We start from the raw sequence: 15,809 nt of genomic DNA on the forward strand, positions 1-15,809 counted from the left end.
TTTTAAGTTGCCGCTGAGTCTAAAATTAAACTGTCGATATGACTCTGGCTTCTTAATGTGCTAAGATAAGAAGCTGGTGTAAAGTCATGGGCATAGAGATAATCGATGGTCAGCTGGATTCTAAACTTAACCTCCTGAGCTGCAGTATCGTAACATTCTGTACAAGCACATGTCATATCAAGACACAGCACTTCATATTCTGTGTACTGTATAAAACTCAAAGAATAAATATCTAGCCCAGGGGTTCCCAAACTTTTAAACGCTTAAACGCTTTGCCTTTAACCCAGTCATTACTGTCAGATTAGAACAGTACTTCTGCATATGAACGGGCTACAGTGAGATAAACTTTTTCGTCTGTTTTGCCTGACTAGGCTATACTGTACCTATTTGAAGACAGTCTTGCAGTGTAAAACCTATTAAATAATTACAAAAACTGGGTATGGTTCATTTTCATTTCCAATTACTCAAAGTGTATCACACACACACACACACACACATTGGTTTTCACACAAGAAGATATTAGCATTTGGCAAAGAGAATAATAAACTATTTCTCCACAAAATCAACATGAAGACTTTCCATTTGTACATAAGATGGAGTATGCCGAATTGATAGCCTCGTTGTTTAAAGAAAATATACTTTGATTTGTGATATACTTTAAACCTGAATAGACAGGCTAAAATAACAATATTATTAAATACATTAACATACAGTGCCTTCGGAAAGTATTCAGACCCCTTGACTTTATTCACAATTTGTTATGTGCCTGACATGCACTGTCAACTATGGGACCTTATATAGACTAGAGGTCGACCGATTAATCGGAATGGCCGATTAATTAGGGCCGATTTCATAACAATTGGAAATCTGTATTTTTGGAAGGCGATTTATTTAACTACGCAAGCCAGTTAAGAACACTTTCTTATTTTCAATGACGGCCTAGGAGCGGCGGATTGACTGCCTTGTTCAGGGGCTGAACGACAGATTTTTGCCTTGTCAGCTCAGGGATTCAATCTTGCAACCTTACGGTTAACTAGTCCAACGCTCTAACCACCTGCCTCACGAGGAGCCTGCCTGTTACGCGAATGCAGTAAGAAGCCAAGGTAAGTTGCTAGCTAGCATTAAACGTATCTTATAAAAAGCAATCAATCAATCATAATCACTAGTTATAACTACACATGGCTGATGATTTTACTAGTTTACCTAGCGTGTCCTGTGTTGCATATAATCGATGCATTGCGCATTTGCGAAAAAGGACTGTCGTTGCGCCAACGTGTACCTAACCATAAACATCAATGCCTTTCTTAAAATCAATACACAGAAGTATATATTTTTAAACCTGCATATTTAGCTAAAATAAATCCAGGTTAGCAGGCAATATTAACCAGGTGAAATTGTGTCACTTCTCTTGCGTTCATTGCACGCAGAGTCAGGGTATATGCAACAGTTTGGGCCGCCTGGCTCATTGTGAACTAATTTGCCAGAATTTTACGTAATTATGACATAACATTGAAGGTTGTGCAATGTAACAACAATATTTAGTCTTAGGGATGCCATCCGTTAGATCGAATATGTAACGGTTCTTTATTTCACTGAAAGAATAAACGTTTTGTTTTCGAAATGATAGTTTCCGGATTCGACCATATTAATGACCTAAGGCTCGTATTTCTGTGTGTTATTAAGTTATCACTAAGTATGATTTGATAGAGCAGTCTGACTGAGCGATGGTAGGCACCAGCAGGCTCGTAAGCATTCATTCAAACAGCACTTTCGTGCATTTTGCCAGCAGCTCTTCGCAATGCTTCAAGCGTTGTGCTGTTTATGACTTCAAGCCTATCAACTCCCGAGATTAGGCTCGTGTAACCGATGTGAAATGGCGAGCTAGTTAGCGGGGTGAGCGCTAATACTCGCTCTGAGGCTTGGAGTAGTTGTTCCCCTTGCTCTGCATGGCTAACGCTGCTTCAAGGGTGGCTGTTGTCGATGTGCTCCTGGTTCGAGCCCAGGTAGGGGCGAGGAGAGAGACGGAAGCTATACTGTTACACTGGCAATACAAAGTGCCTGTAAGAACATCCAATAGTCAAAGGTATATGAAATACAAATGGTATAGAGAGAAATAGTCTTATAATTCCTATAATAACTACAACCTAAAACTTCTTACCTGGGAATATTGAAGACTCATGTTTAAAGGAACCACCAGCTTTCATATGTTCTCATGTTCTAAGCAAGGAACTTAAATGTTAGCTTTCTTACATGGCACATATCGAACTTTTACTTTCTTCTCCAACACTTTGTTTTTGCATTATTTAAACCAAATTGAACATGCTTCATTATTTACTTGAGGCTAAATTGATTTTATTGATGTATTATATGAAGTTAAAATAAGTGTTCATTTAGTATTGTTGTAATTGTCATTATTACAAATAAAAGAAAGTAAAAATTGGCCGATTAATCGCTATCGGCTTTTTTTGGCCCTCCAATAATCGGTATCGGCGTTGAAAAATCATAATCGGTCGACCTCTAATATAGACAGGTGTGTGCCTTTCCAAATCATGTCCAATCAGTTGAATTTACCACAGGTGGACTCCAATCAAGTCGTAGAAGGATGACCAATGGAAACAGGATGCACTCAATTTCAAGTCTCAGCAAAAGGTCTGAATACTCTGTATTTTTTGCAAATTATACATTTTTGCAAACCTTTGCAAATGATAAAAACCTGTTTTCGCTTTGTCATTATGGGGTATTGTGTATAGATTGGAGTATTGTTTTATTTAATCCATTTTTAAAAAAGGCTGTAACGTAACAAAATTTGGAAAAAGTCAAGGGGTCTGAATACTTTCCAAAGGCACCGTATAGGCAAATAGGCCTAGGTTACGCTATTATATAGATCACCCTATAAGACAAATGAAGCAGCAGGCCTATACATATAGTTTATAAACCTAACGTACCAGATGTAAAGGAAACGCTTGAACTGGATTCCCCACATTCTGATCATGACAAGAAAGAAAAAAACTCTCAGGGGAGGATTTCTTCTGGACTGTTCAAACAATTCAGTAAATGTGGAAGAGTTAAGATGGAGCGTTGTCTTGTTAATAATACGGATTGGAAACAACTTCAGAGCGCAAGCTAGCACGTGCCATAGCTAGCTGTTAGCCAGATATATGCTAGCTTTACCTAGCAATAATGGAATCTCCGTCAAAGTTGACACCAACAAAATTGATATGTGGCGTCTGTCGACTTTGTGGCAAGAACTTAATCTAGAAGAAAACAGACACTATAGGCATCTGCTATATGTTTCACCGGGGAATGTAAAATGTGAGGCGCATGTCATTTCCCCATGAAAACTTGATGTTTCCGGTTTCTTCTGACCAGGGTGAATTTATGGATGTGACAATCTAACGTGTTATCTTGAAACCTTACTGATTAGCTGCATAATCAACTTGCCCTGGGGATTGTCATTTCTAGATGGGTACTGAGTGATTGCATTGTAGCAATATAATGTAGCCTAGACAACAAATAAACTACAATACTCACAGTGACACAGAAGAATAACAAGGTATAGTCTACACTACATCCAGTAGGCTGAGATATTATGACTTACTCAAAAAAAATATATATATATATTATTCAGTGAGCAATAATATATTTAATGATAGACAATCATTCATGCAATGCATCCATTTATTGGGGCGGAAGGTAGCCTAGTGGCTAGTGTGTTGGACTAGTAACCGGAAGGTTGCAAGATCGAATCCCTGAGCTGACAAAGTACAAATCTGTCGTTCTGCCCCTGAACAAGGCAGTTAACCCACTGTTATTGAAAATAAGAATTTGTTCTTAACTGACTTGCCTAGTAAAGTAAATAATATTGTTGCCAAATGGCATCTCAAATTCTTACCAGGCCATCGGATGGCATCTCCAGGGGAGTCAATTGGGTATGGAAGGGTCACCAACAATTTGCAATAGAATACTAAAATCATTCCAATCCTGATTAAATGCAGTTTAGCAGTACAACCCCGCTGACTTTAGGACCATGCGGACGCCTGGGAACAGGAGGGAAGGCTGTTTGTAAGGCTGGCTTTATGCAGAGGGCATCGACGCATATGCTGGGAACAGCGTAACTTTTTATCTAAACAGTTCAGAGATAAAGATGGCTGTAGTTAGGTAACCCCCTCCGCATACCATAGCGTAAACTGAAATGACACCCCTGGGCATCTCAAATCATCCCTTGGCCATAGACTAATAATTTGCCTGACAACATTCTAAGAAAGTCTTAAATTGTTCTAGGAAAGGAGTTTGATAAATCGGAGGTTCCTGTATATTAGTAAAGGGTCACCAGAATAGTGATTGAGGATGAGCAGATACAGTCTACAAATACATAATCTGTTGTGCAGGTGTCCCATGATCGGCAGAGAAACTATACAGACATGATAAATTAGTTTTATGTCAATGGGAGCTGGCCATCTCTGCTGATTGCAGAATTATTCTCATCCATCTAACGCTATAGCTAGCTTCAAATATTAAATTGAAACTGGCAGTGAGTCCCAAACAACTATGTAATTGTGTGGTTAAAAAATAGATGCCACCATTGTGTCCAAATGATGCGAAAGTGTACAGCTACCAAAGATGTGAATATACATTGACCTAGCCAGGTAGTTAGTTAATTAGGCAGCTAGCTAGCCAGATAGCATGCTAGCTACGGCCCCCGTTATCATCATGCAGAGTAGCCAGACCCCACAAAAGCAGGCAACACTTCCAGTAAGCTAAAGTGGGATGGCACATAGCCAAACATGCATGAATAACAATATCATATTTGCAGACGTCTCATGCTGGAAAGAACAATAGTCTGATACAACCCTGTTATTTTAGGGAAAAAGGATAGAAGGGTAAGGTAGCTACCTTATTTTATCCAGGCAGTTGTGGCTAACGTTAGTGCTTGGATCAGCCGAGACAAATGGTGATGATAAACCAGTAACCTATGCACAGTCTCGCGTGGTTCTATGATGTTGGGGTAAATGCTAACTTTCAATATTGAAAGGTAATAGAAAATCCTAATATTTCATGTAGCTAGAAATACACATAATTATGTCAATATTTTGTCCTATGGCGTGCTCTCAGTTCCTGAGAAAGCGTCCAAGGGTGGGTGAAACCAATTCCTCGATAGGTGTGCATGAGTTGTAAATAATTGAATGTGTATTTATCCCTTTACGACAAATACCAGACGTATTGCGCATTATATTTTTTATTATTCACATTTTTATTATTTGGCCATTATAGAGAACGAAACGGTATGCTTTTACAATAAATATAAAAATCACAAATGTTACTGCAGTTGTTGTTTCAGTGCAAACAGGAGACATGGCAACCTACGCAAACCACAGAGTTTCTATACGCAGAGTCGCAACATCGCGAGATTTCCGGGAACGACTACAAAGCAGTCTAAGAGAAGTGAAAAATTATTCCTTAGTTCTTAGTTTTCTAGAAATCTAAAGGCACAACCTATGTTCGAGTCAATGTCGTATGTAATTTAACGAGTTATTACTCAAACCTCGTGAAATGTACAAACTGACACGTTCTCATTTTCGTCAATTTTGTTTTTATTTCTAAGCATTGAGTTTGATTTGACGGCGTGCACATGCGCAGTTCGGCGCAAGCCGACCGTTAGCCTCGATTACGTGTTTCTGAGCGTTTAGATAGCCAACGTCGCCATGACATTTCCTCCAATGACCGGGGATCTTCATACTGTACTGTCTTTGCGCATACTCTGTCTCTGGATACACAGCCTATGGTACCATCCGACTTTCATGACCATGCATTGTCAATTACCACCATGTGCAATAAAACCTTAAACTAAATTCTTTACATTGTAGGACATCTGTGAAGAAATGTACAACCAGCAATGGGGCTCCGATTGCAATGGGACTTCTGATAGAACACCATGTACTGTATCAGGACAAATACGGTCCAAATGCAGTACATACCGGTACACATATGAACAAGCACTGGGGGGGTTAAAAGATAAATAATGCAGATGGCCCTTGCCAGTATGGCAGCTAATAAAGTGATGTGTGTGTTAATATTCAGTCTCTGGTCTAATGCAGGGTTTCCCAAAGTCAGTCCTGACAATGGGACATTCCCTGTCAATGTCCCTTTTTAATTCATATTTTAGTCCCTCGAACTACCCCATACAGTAGGTTGCGAAAATACACCTCATGGGTTGTAGTCTGCCAATAAACTTCAAAGAAGAAGAAGAAGAGAAAAAAAATGCCATATCTGTAACCGAGCCTTTGAAGAGGACAACAAAGGTCGCTGATCGAGTGGATGAGCAAAGGATTGGAGAGTGGGAAATCTATGGCTGGGGTGGATGTTCTGTTTGAAACCAACGGCATGTCGGGTGAATATGAGAGCAATGAGAATGAGAGCAGTGAGAATGAGTCGTCTACATTGGCTAAAATGATAGGAAACAAGAGAAGCATCCCATTAGTTCCTTCATGAACAACCCCCTCGAGCATCCCAATGGTTCCTGATGAACACCTTCCCTTGAGCACACCATTGGTTCCAGCATGAACGGCCACCCATTGAGCACAATATTTTCATGCTTGTGTGACACTTTTGAATGTTGATCAAAAGGGAAATAAAAGTTTTATCTGTAGACAGTGTCCTTCGCTCAAGCCTGAGGAACACCTGCCCTCGCCGTCATTAATAGAACGACAGGAAAAAAGTGGCAGACAGGCGGGGGCGAAAGACACCATCTACCGGTCACCCCCGCCTCCCACTTGCACAGCAGGCAGGAGGGTAGGGAGACACCGTGTACTAGCTGGCTTGTTGGTTAATGAAACTGTGTGCTAGCTAGCTTGCTAGTAAGCTAGTACACAGTATCCTTCACTCCCACATGCCGAACACCTGCCCTCGGCGTCATTAACAGAACTGTAGGAAAACCGTGCCCGATAGGCGGGGGCGAAGGACACTGCCTACCGGTGTACGGCTAGCTAGTTACCGTTGTCGCCCCTGCCCCTTCTTCTGTGGGGTTTATCGGCGGCTGGCATCCAACATTATTGTGCATTAACGCCACCTACTGTACAAACCCCCCAAAAACAATAGAAGTAATAATAGGGGTTCCTGCAGATGCAGGAATTCCCACATGCAGGAACGCCCTGAATTGTGGGCCGCATCCTTTTCCAGGGGACCGCCGCTGACGACCCGATCTGCACCCATCGCATCCATCTTACATAACAACCAGGGCAGGCAGGGGTATTGAGGATGTGCAACTTTTATTTTCTGTTAAATAAATAAAATACACTTTTAGCAATGACTGGCCTACGCTTGTATTGTTACAGAAAAAATATATGGTGGTTGGAGCTCTGGATTTGCCATGCTGTATTTTGAAATAAATAAATAGCATTGATGTGCTTTGTAAATAGCAACTTGTATTACATTTGACAATGTTTGCCTTTCGGTGCCTTGTAGCCTACTAATTTTCAGTCAGACATATGAGGATGAATATTAAATATCATGTAAGGATATCTATAGAAATTATGATTTTTTTTTGTTAAAAAATAAAGACATACTGTAAATGATCAGGTAATGACTACAGATATGACACATTTCTGAAAATATGTGGAGTAGTTCATGCCTACATATACAGTGCCTTGCGAAAGTATTCGGCCCCCTTGAACTTTGCGACCTTTTGCCACATTTCAGGCTTCAAACATAAAGATATAAAACTGTATTTTTTTGTGAAGAATCAACAACAAGTGGGACACAATCATGAAGTGGAACGACTTTTATTGGATATTTCAAACTTTTTTAACAAATCAAAAACTGAAAAATTGGGCGTGCAAAATTATTCAGCCCCCTTAAGTTAATACTTTGTAGCGCCACCTTTTGCTGCGATTACAGCTGTAAGTCGCTTGGGGTATGTCTCTATAAGTTTTGCAAAAAATGACTTTTTTGCAATTGGCTCAGAACAGGGCAGCACGGCTGGCCCTTGGATGTACACAGAGAGTTAATATTATTAATATGCATGTCAATCTCTCCTAGTTCAAAGTGGAGGAGAGATTTACTTCATCACTACCTGTATTTGTGAGAGGTATATGTTGAATACACCGAGCTGTCTGTTTGAACTACTTACTGGCACACAGCTCGGACACCCATACATACCCCACAAGACATGCCACAAGAGGTCTCTTCACAGTCCCCAAGTCCAGAACAGACTATGGGAAGTGCACAGTACCACATAATGCCATGACTATGTGGAATTTTATTCCACATCAAGTAACTGATGCAAGCAGTAAAATTTGATTTAAAAAGCATATAAATAAAACACCTTATGGAACAGCAGGAACTGTGAAGCAACACAAACATAGACACAGACAAATGCATATACACACACACGATAACATATGCAGTGTTGGCCCATCTAGCTTGCTCGCTGCCCGGATATACTCGAGATTACGATGGTCAGTCCAGATGACAAAAGGGTGTTTCGCCCCCTCAAGCCAACGTCTACACACCTTCAGAGCCTTGACTACAGCTAACAACTCCCGGTCCCCCACGTCATAGTTCCGCTCCGCCGGACCGAGCTTCCTCGAAAAGAAGGCACAAGGGTGGAGCTTGGGTGGCACACCCGAGCGCTGGGACAGCACGGCCCGACCCCCGCCTCGGACGCATCCACCTCCACTATGAACGCTAAAGAGGGGTCCGGATGCGCCAACACGGGCGCATTGGTGAACAGCTCCTTCAGACGACTGAAAGCTCTGCCCGCCTCTGCTGACCAACGCAAGCGCACCGGTCCTCCCTTCAGCAGTGAGGTAATGGGAGCAGCCACCTGACCAAAACCTCAGATAAACCTCCGGTAGTAATTGACAAACCCTAAAAACCTCTGCACCTCTTTCACTCTTTCATTGGTCGGAGTCGGCCAATTACGCACGGCTGTAACGCAGTCACCCTCCATCACCACCCCGGAGGTGGAAATACGATAACCCAGGAAGGAAACGGCCTGCTTGAAGAACACACATTTCTCCGCCTTGCAATACAGGTCATGCTCCAGCAGTCGCCCAAGTACCTTACGCACCAGAGACACATGCGCCGCGCGTGTGGCAGAATAGATCAAGATGTCATCGATGTACACTACCACTCCCTGCCCGAGCAGGTCTCGGGGAACCTCATCTACAAAGGATTGGAAGACTGCTGGAGCAATTTTCAACCCATATGGCATGACACGGTACTCATAATGGCCAAATGTAGTACTAAATGCGGTTTTCCACTTATCTCCTCCCTGGATACGCACCAGATTATACTCACTCCTCAGGTCCAGTTTTGTGAAGAAGCGCACCCCGTGAAATGATTCCACCGCTGTAGCGATGAGAGGTAGTGGGTAACTAAACCCCACTGTGATGGAATTTAGACCTCGATAATCAATGCACTGACGCAGACCTCCCTCCTTCTTCTTCACAAAAAAGGAGACAGGTGATGCAGAGGGCCGAATGTACCCCTGTCCCAGCGATTCAGCAACATATGTCTCCATAGCTACTGTCTCCTCCTGGGACAATGGATACACGTGACTCCTAGGAAGTGCAGCGTTCTCCAGGAGGTCTATCGCGCAGTCCCCTCGACGATGGGGTGGTAATTGGGTCACCTTGTTTTTACTGAAGGCGATAGCCAAATCGGCATATTCAGAGGGAATGCGCACAGTGGAAACCTGGTCTGGACTCTCCACCGTAGTCGCACCAACAGCAACTCCTATACACCTGCCTGAACACTCCTCTGACCACCCCTTAAGATCCCCCTGTCGCCAGGAAATCACCGAGTTGTGCTGAGCTAGCCAGGGAATTCCCAACACCACTGAAACGCAGGTGAATCGATAAGGAACAAACTAATCTGCTCCTTATGACTCCCCTGCGTTACCATGTCCAGCGGCACCGTGGCCTCCCTGACCACTCCTGACCCTAATGGTCGGCTATCTAAGGAGTGCACGGGGAAAGGTAGGTCTAACGACACAAGGGGAATCCCTAGCCTTAACGCGAGCCCCCAATCCATGAAATTCACAGATGCGCCTGAATCGACTAGCGCCTTATACTGTAGAGAAGGAGAAAAACCAGGGAAAGAGGTTAACACATACATATGACTGACAGGGTGAGTCTGGTGCTGACTCACCTGGGGTGATCGAGTAGTGCTCCGCCTGCCCTCCCGACTCCCAGACGAGGTCCTCCAGCACCGGTTGGCCGTGTGTCCTCGCCAACCACAACTGGTGCAGGAGGACACTCCACCTCCGGTCCCCCTCGAAGCCGCCCCCCTAACTCCATAGGGATAGGAGCAGGAGGGCTGGGAGGTGGAAACGACAGGACCTGTTTTGAACGCCCGCGGGCAGCCAGCAGGTTGACGACACGGATGGCCATGTCGATGAGCTCATCCAGCGTGAGGGTGGTGTCCCAACACGCTAGCTCCCTGGGGACGTCCTCCCTGAGGCTGCATCGGAAATGGTCTATCAAGGCCCTGTCGTTTCACCCCGCTCCTGCGTCCAAGGTCCTGAACTCCAGGGCAAAGTCCTGCGCGCTCCTCGTCTCCTGACGCAGGTGGAACAGCCATTCACCCGCCGCACAACCCTCTGGTGGGTGGTCAAATAGCTAGTGTCTGAAAGAATGATATGGATTTAATACGGTATATTTCAAATTATTGAGCATGTCCTCAATACTAAAATAAACATCTCACGATATCTAATGAGTCAATATCCGGCCATACCATGTGTGATATCCTGAGGGAATCCAAAATTGATTTGTGCTTGAAAGATAAATATGGATTTCATATTTCTTAAATTACTGACCATGTGCTGAAAACTCAGAAATGCATCAGAAATTGTCCTTATATTCAGCATATCAAAAGCATATCAAGATCTGAATATGGACCTCAGCCAAGACAACCTTCATATCTTGAATGTGCTGAGAAAACACAGATATGCGATTAATGCAGTGAGTATTTGTCAACATGAAGAGATTTAAAACAAATTGATGTCACATATCTCTGGATATTGAATAACTCCATATCCGGCCATAGTGTGTGTGATATGTGGAGTAATCCCAATATCATATATGTCTAAAAGACACCTCTGCATTCAGAATTTGTGTGGTCGTGCAATTCCACAAATATAGTGCATAGCCACAAAACTACACATTTGGATTGGAAATGGTCTGAATTCTCCAGAATATCAAAAGTGTTTAATGTAAAGATATCCCTTAATATGGACCTTTTTCGCCCAGTGTGTCATAAGTGCAAAATATTTGGTCATGTGGCAAATATATGCTGACGGGAATAGTATCAAAAGCCAGTGGAGGTTATGCGTACAGTGGCAAGAGAAAGTATGTGAACCCTTTGGAAATACCTGGATTTCTGCATAAATTGGTCATGAAATTTGGTCTGAACTTCATCTAGGTTACAACAATAGACATAGTCTGCTTAAACTAATAACACACAAACAATTATACGTTTTCATGTCTTAATTGAACACACCGTGTAAACATTCACAATGCAGGGTGGGAAAAGTATGTTAACCCTTGGATTTAACTCTTTGACCCTCTTTTGGCAGTAATAACCTCAACCAAATGTTTTCTGTAGTTACGGATCAGACCTGCACAATGGTCAGGTGGGATTTTGGACCATTCCTCTTTGCAAAACTGGTTTAGCTCAGCAATATTCTTGGGATGTCTGGTGTGAACCGCTCTTGAAGTCATGCCACAGCGTCTCAATCGGGTTGAGGTCAGAAGGCACATTTTCTTCTGTTTAAGCCATTCTGTTGTTGATTTACTTCTGTGTTTTGGGTCGTTGTCCTGTTGCATCACCCAACTTCTGTTGAGCTTCAATTTGTGGACAGATAGCTTAACATTCTCCTGCAAAATGTCTTGATAAATTTTGGAATTCATTTTTCCATCGATGATAGCAAGATATCCAGGTCCTGAGGAAGCAAAGCAGCCCCAAACCATGATGCTCCCTCCACCATACTTTACAGTTTGGATGAGGTTGTCATGTTGGTGTGCTGTGCCTTTTTTTCTTCACACATAGTGTTGTGTGTTCCTTCCAAACAACTCAACTGTAGTTTCATCTGGCCACAGAATATTTTGCCAGTAGCGCTGTGGAACATCCAGGTGCACTTGCAAACTTCAGACATGCAGCAATGTTTGTTATTTTGGACAGCAGTGGCTTCATTCATGGTGTCCTCCCATGAACACCATTCTGTTTAGTGTTTTACGTATCGTAGACTCGTCAACAGAGATGTTAGCATGTTCCAGAGATTTCTGTAAGTCTTTAGCTGACACTCTAGGATTCTTTTTGACTTCATTGAGCATTCTGCACTGTGCTCTTGCAGTCATCTTTGCAGGATGGCCACTCCTATGGAGAGTAGCAACAAGGTTGAACTTTCTGAAAGTATAGACAATTTGTCTTACCATGGACTGATGAACATCAAGGCTTTTAGAGATACTTTTGTTAACCTTTCCAGCTTTATGCAAGTCAACCATTCTTAATCTTCGGACTTCTGAGATCTCTTTTGTTCGAGGCTTGGTTCACATCAGGCAATGCTTCTTGTGAATAGCAAACTTAAATTTTGTGAGGGTTTTTTATAGGGCAAGGCAGCTCTAACCAACATCTCCAATCTCATCTCATTGATTGGGCTACAGGTTAGCTGACTCCTAACTCCAATTAGCTTTTGGAGAAGTCATTAGCCTAGGGGTTCACATCATTTTTCCAACCTACACTGTGTTTAAATTATGTTTAAATTATGTTTTCAATATAGACAAGAAAAACACAATACTTTGTGTGCTATTAGTTGAAGCACACTATGTTTGTCAATGATTGTGACTTAGATGAAGATGAGATCAAATTTGATGACCAGTTTATGCAGAAATCCAGGTAATTCCAATTCTTTCCACTGTATGTTGCAATTGTGGTGACGAACATGCACCCGAAATCCCGGATTGCCCTGTTGGTGAAGGATACAGAGGTGGCAAGAGTAATGGCTGGCCAGCAAGTCTCCTATCCGAAGGCGGTGAGAAGTGTCAAAGGACTGAGCTGCGTTGAAGATGCAAGGGTAGTAGAGCCTGCACCAGTTTATGTTTCTCAGCAACCAATGGATCCTGATATAATGCATGTTAAAAAGGTGGACTCTGTATCGTTTATTGCAATTGTGGGAGTTCAGTTATCAGCCGGAGGATGACGACACAACAGCACCCTCCTCAGGGGAAAGGTACTCAGTGTAAAACCAATTAGTACACAGCTGGGACCACTAATTGCTTTGTCTCTTCCTCTATACAGGTGTGTCAGGAGAGGAGCTGGGGGAGGATTGGGAGTAGAGACGGGGACCTGTGAGGATGTCGGTTTTTTCCTACCTCTGAGAAAGCGTCTGTGACCGGGCACCTTGTCTCTCTGTTAACCTAGGCAGGCTTTAGGCAGAGAGAAGTGTTCCTCCTGTTACCCTTATGGGTAGATGATTGTCTAAGACAGGAGTAGCCTTTGTTGTTTTGCTTTCCATTTCTGGCCATGGCCTTTAGGTCCATGGCTTAGTTTAGGTTTATTAGTTTTGTTACGCTGGTGTTTCAGAATTGGCTGTTCCCTGTACTGGAGTTACTTGTCGGGTGAAAGAAGATCCGTTTAGTAAACGATACAAACGAAAAGGAACCACAACCACTGCCTCTGGTCTGTTCATGTTAGGGTGCTTTGGACAAGCTGATCCATTCACACAATGGTCATAAAATGCACAGCACAGACAGAAGAAATCTGAGAAAGTTGCTATTATTGTAAGTGCAGTGCCACATTTTTTGGGACTCAATGATTTTTACAGCTGAGGCCTTGCAAGGAATCCTGTCGAAGAATGTTCCGTCCTCACAGGTACCTGCGCCTGTAGTGTGATTTGAATTGGACTGTGACTAAAGGATTCCTATTTTTGTATTTTGTATGTTGTTTCCCCCCCTTTTCCTGCAATAAATGTTTTTCTAGCTTTACCCTGTAAAGTAGGTGTCGGCAATACACCTTGTCGGTTGCAATCTTCCATAAAACCTCAAAGAAGAAGCCGGGTAGAAGTTTTTGAGTGGATGTGACATGGTGTAATATTCAAGATACAATGACCATTTTAACAGTTTGCTGTTAATGCGGATAAAGGAGTGGAAAGAGCATGGAGATGTGGAAATGGACAGAGTGGAAGAAGGAAAGGAGCTGAGTGTAGAGGGAAGCGGTGTGGTGAGGAAGATTTGTTTTTTTGATTTTTGTACTTGAAACCATACTCCGGTAGTTCAGAAATTTAACCTGACAAGTGTGAAGATGAATTACCTGCGGTGGCTGGTGCAGTGAAGGTTGCCGTGTTTGGGCCTCACCCCAATGATGACAAGGATGATTCTAACCCAGTGGGAGTGAGATTTTTTTTGAGAGAATGGATCCTTGCCTTCTGGCTGATCCATATGTGGTGTCTGGATTGGTGTAGAAGCGGTTTGGGGCTGTTGAATCGGTGAAAGTAACTCAAAGTGGACTCAATACATTTTTTTGTGTGCCTTTCATCTAGAGGGAGCAGGTGCTCCGCACCGCACACCTTGGGGGGGACCTGTGGCTTGCTTTGCTCTCCAGAGCAGGGCACCATTGAAAGCAGTGATGACAGGCATGGCGTTAAGTGTTGAGGAGGACTGAAATGGAAGATTCCCAGTGTCTGACGCCCGCCATTTGGTGTGATGGAGACCTGGTGGAGAGAGTTGGTGAAACAGAGAAGACACTCACTATCCTGTTGAGTTTTGATGCAGAGTCTTTACCCAACAAATTTAAGTCAGTTATCCCGTGAGAGCTTTTGTCCCAAACCCATTACGGTGTTTAAGGTGCCAAACTTATGGCCATGTTGCAACAGTGTGTAGGAGGGAGATTCCTAGATTTGAGAAATGTGCATGAGGGCAAGAGACAAAGGAATGTGTAGTATTGGTGCGAAAACTGTAGGGGTACCCATAGTGTTGGAGATCAGAAGTATCTGGTGAGAGAAAGACAGGTTGAAGTTGCCAGGATCAAAGTAGTACAGAAGGTGTTGTATGCTGAGGCAGTGAAGAGAGTAGTAGAGGAAGATGGGTCCAGGGTGAGGGATCCTAAGAGGCTCCCTGTGAGTAGGCTGCGTAAAGTTGGCTTCTTAGCGTTCATGGTTATCAACTCTACTGTAGAAATGGAATGTAAATAACAGAAAAAAAGATGCTGTGGTGGCAGCTGCAGAGAAGTACTTAGGTGTAGGAGATGTATTGCAGAAGAGTTACAAGGTGTGTTGAACGACAGTGTCCCATCCTCATAGGCTGCTGGCCTAAAGTAGGATCAGATAGGGTCAAGTAGTGGAATAGTGGTGAGGTTTTAATTGGTGTAGGGTTAATTGGTAGAGAAAATTTTCTTTCCTTTTCCCCATCCTTCCCTTTTGTGTCAAAAAGTATAATGAGTTCACACGCCAGAACAGTATGTGGAAACACCGGGCTTGATGAATAGGGACCGGCCTCACACTTCAGTACAGTAGGTGGTGGTGTATGCACCTTTCATTTTGTTGCCATCCACCTGTACGAATGTAAAGCGAAAGAAGAGCCTTTGAAAGCCTTTGTGCTAAACCCATCTAATACCTGACTCCAACGATCAACAGATCTAGTGCTCCAACATAATCAGAAGGTAAAGTGTGGTTAGTGCAGAAGTTAGCAGAGTATATAAACAAGTGAAAACTTAGTGAATGAAGCCAGGCTATCTTAATTTTTTTTAAATTATAATAATTAAAAAAAAACATTTTATTAAACAGTGACATACAAAAGACAAGAGACAGAGGGATT

The 15,809-nt window shown here is 42.9% G+C and overlaps 1 protein-coding gene across 2 annotated transcripts in view; it reads right to left on the reverse strand.

The window, feature by feature from the left end:
• ttll7 (tubulin tyrosine ligase-like family, member 7) overlaps positions 1 to 5,134 on the reverse strand; it is a 174,928-nt gene extending 169,794 nt beyond the window's left edge. For both annotated transcript variants that reach the window (XM_024377673.1, XM_024377674.1), the window contains exon 1: positions 4,894 to 5,134. The gene's annotated coding sequence lies outside the window, so the exon portion shown is untranslated. The remainder of the gene's footprint in view (positions 1 to 4,893) is intronic.
• Positions 5,135 to 15,809: the final 10,675 nt, after the last annotated feature.

The sequence above is a fragment of the Oncorhynchus tshawytscha genome, linkage group LG18 (assembly GCF_018296145.1).
Source record: "Oncorhynchus tshawytscha isolate Ot180627B linkage group LG18, Otsh_v2.0, whole genome shotgun sequence".
Classification (NCBI taxonomy): Eukaryota; Metazoa; Chordata; class Actinopteri; order Salmoniformes; family Salmonidae; genus Oncorhynchus; species Oncorhynchus tshawytscha.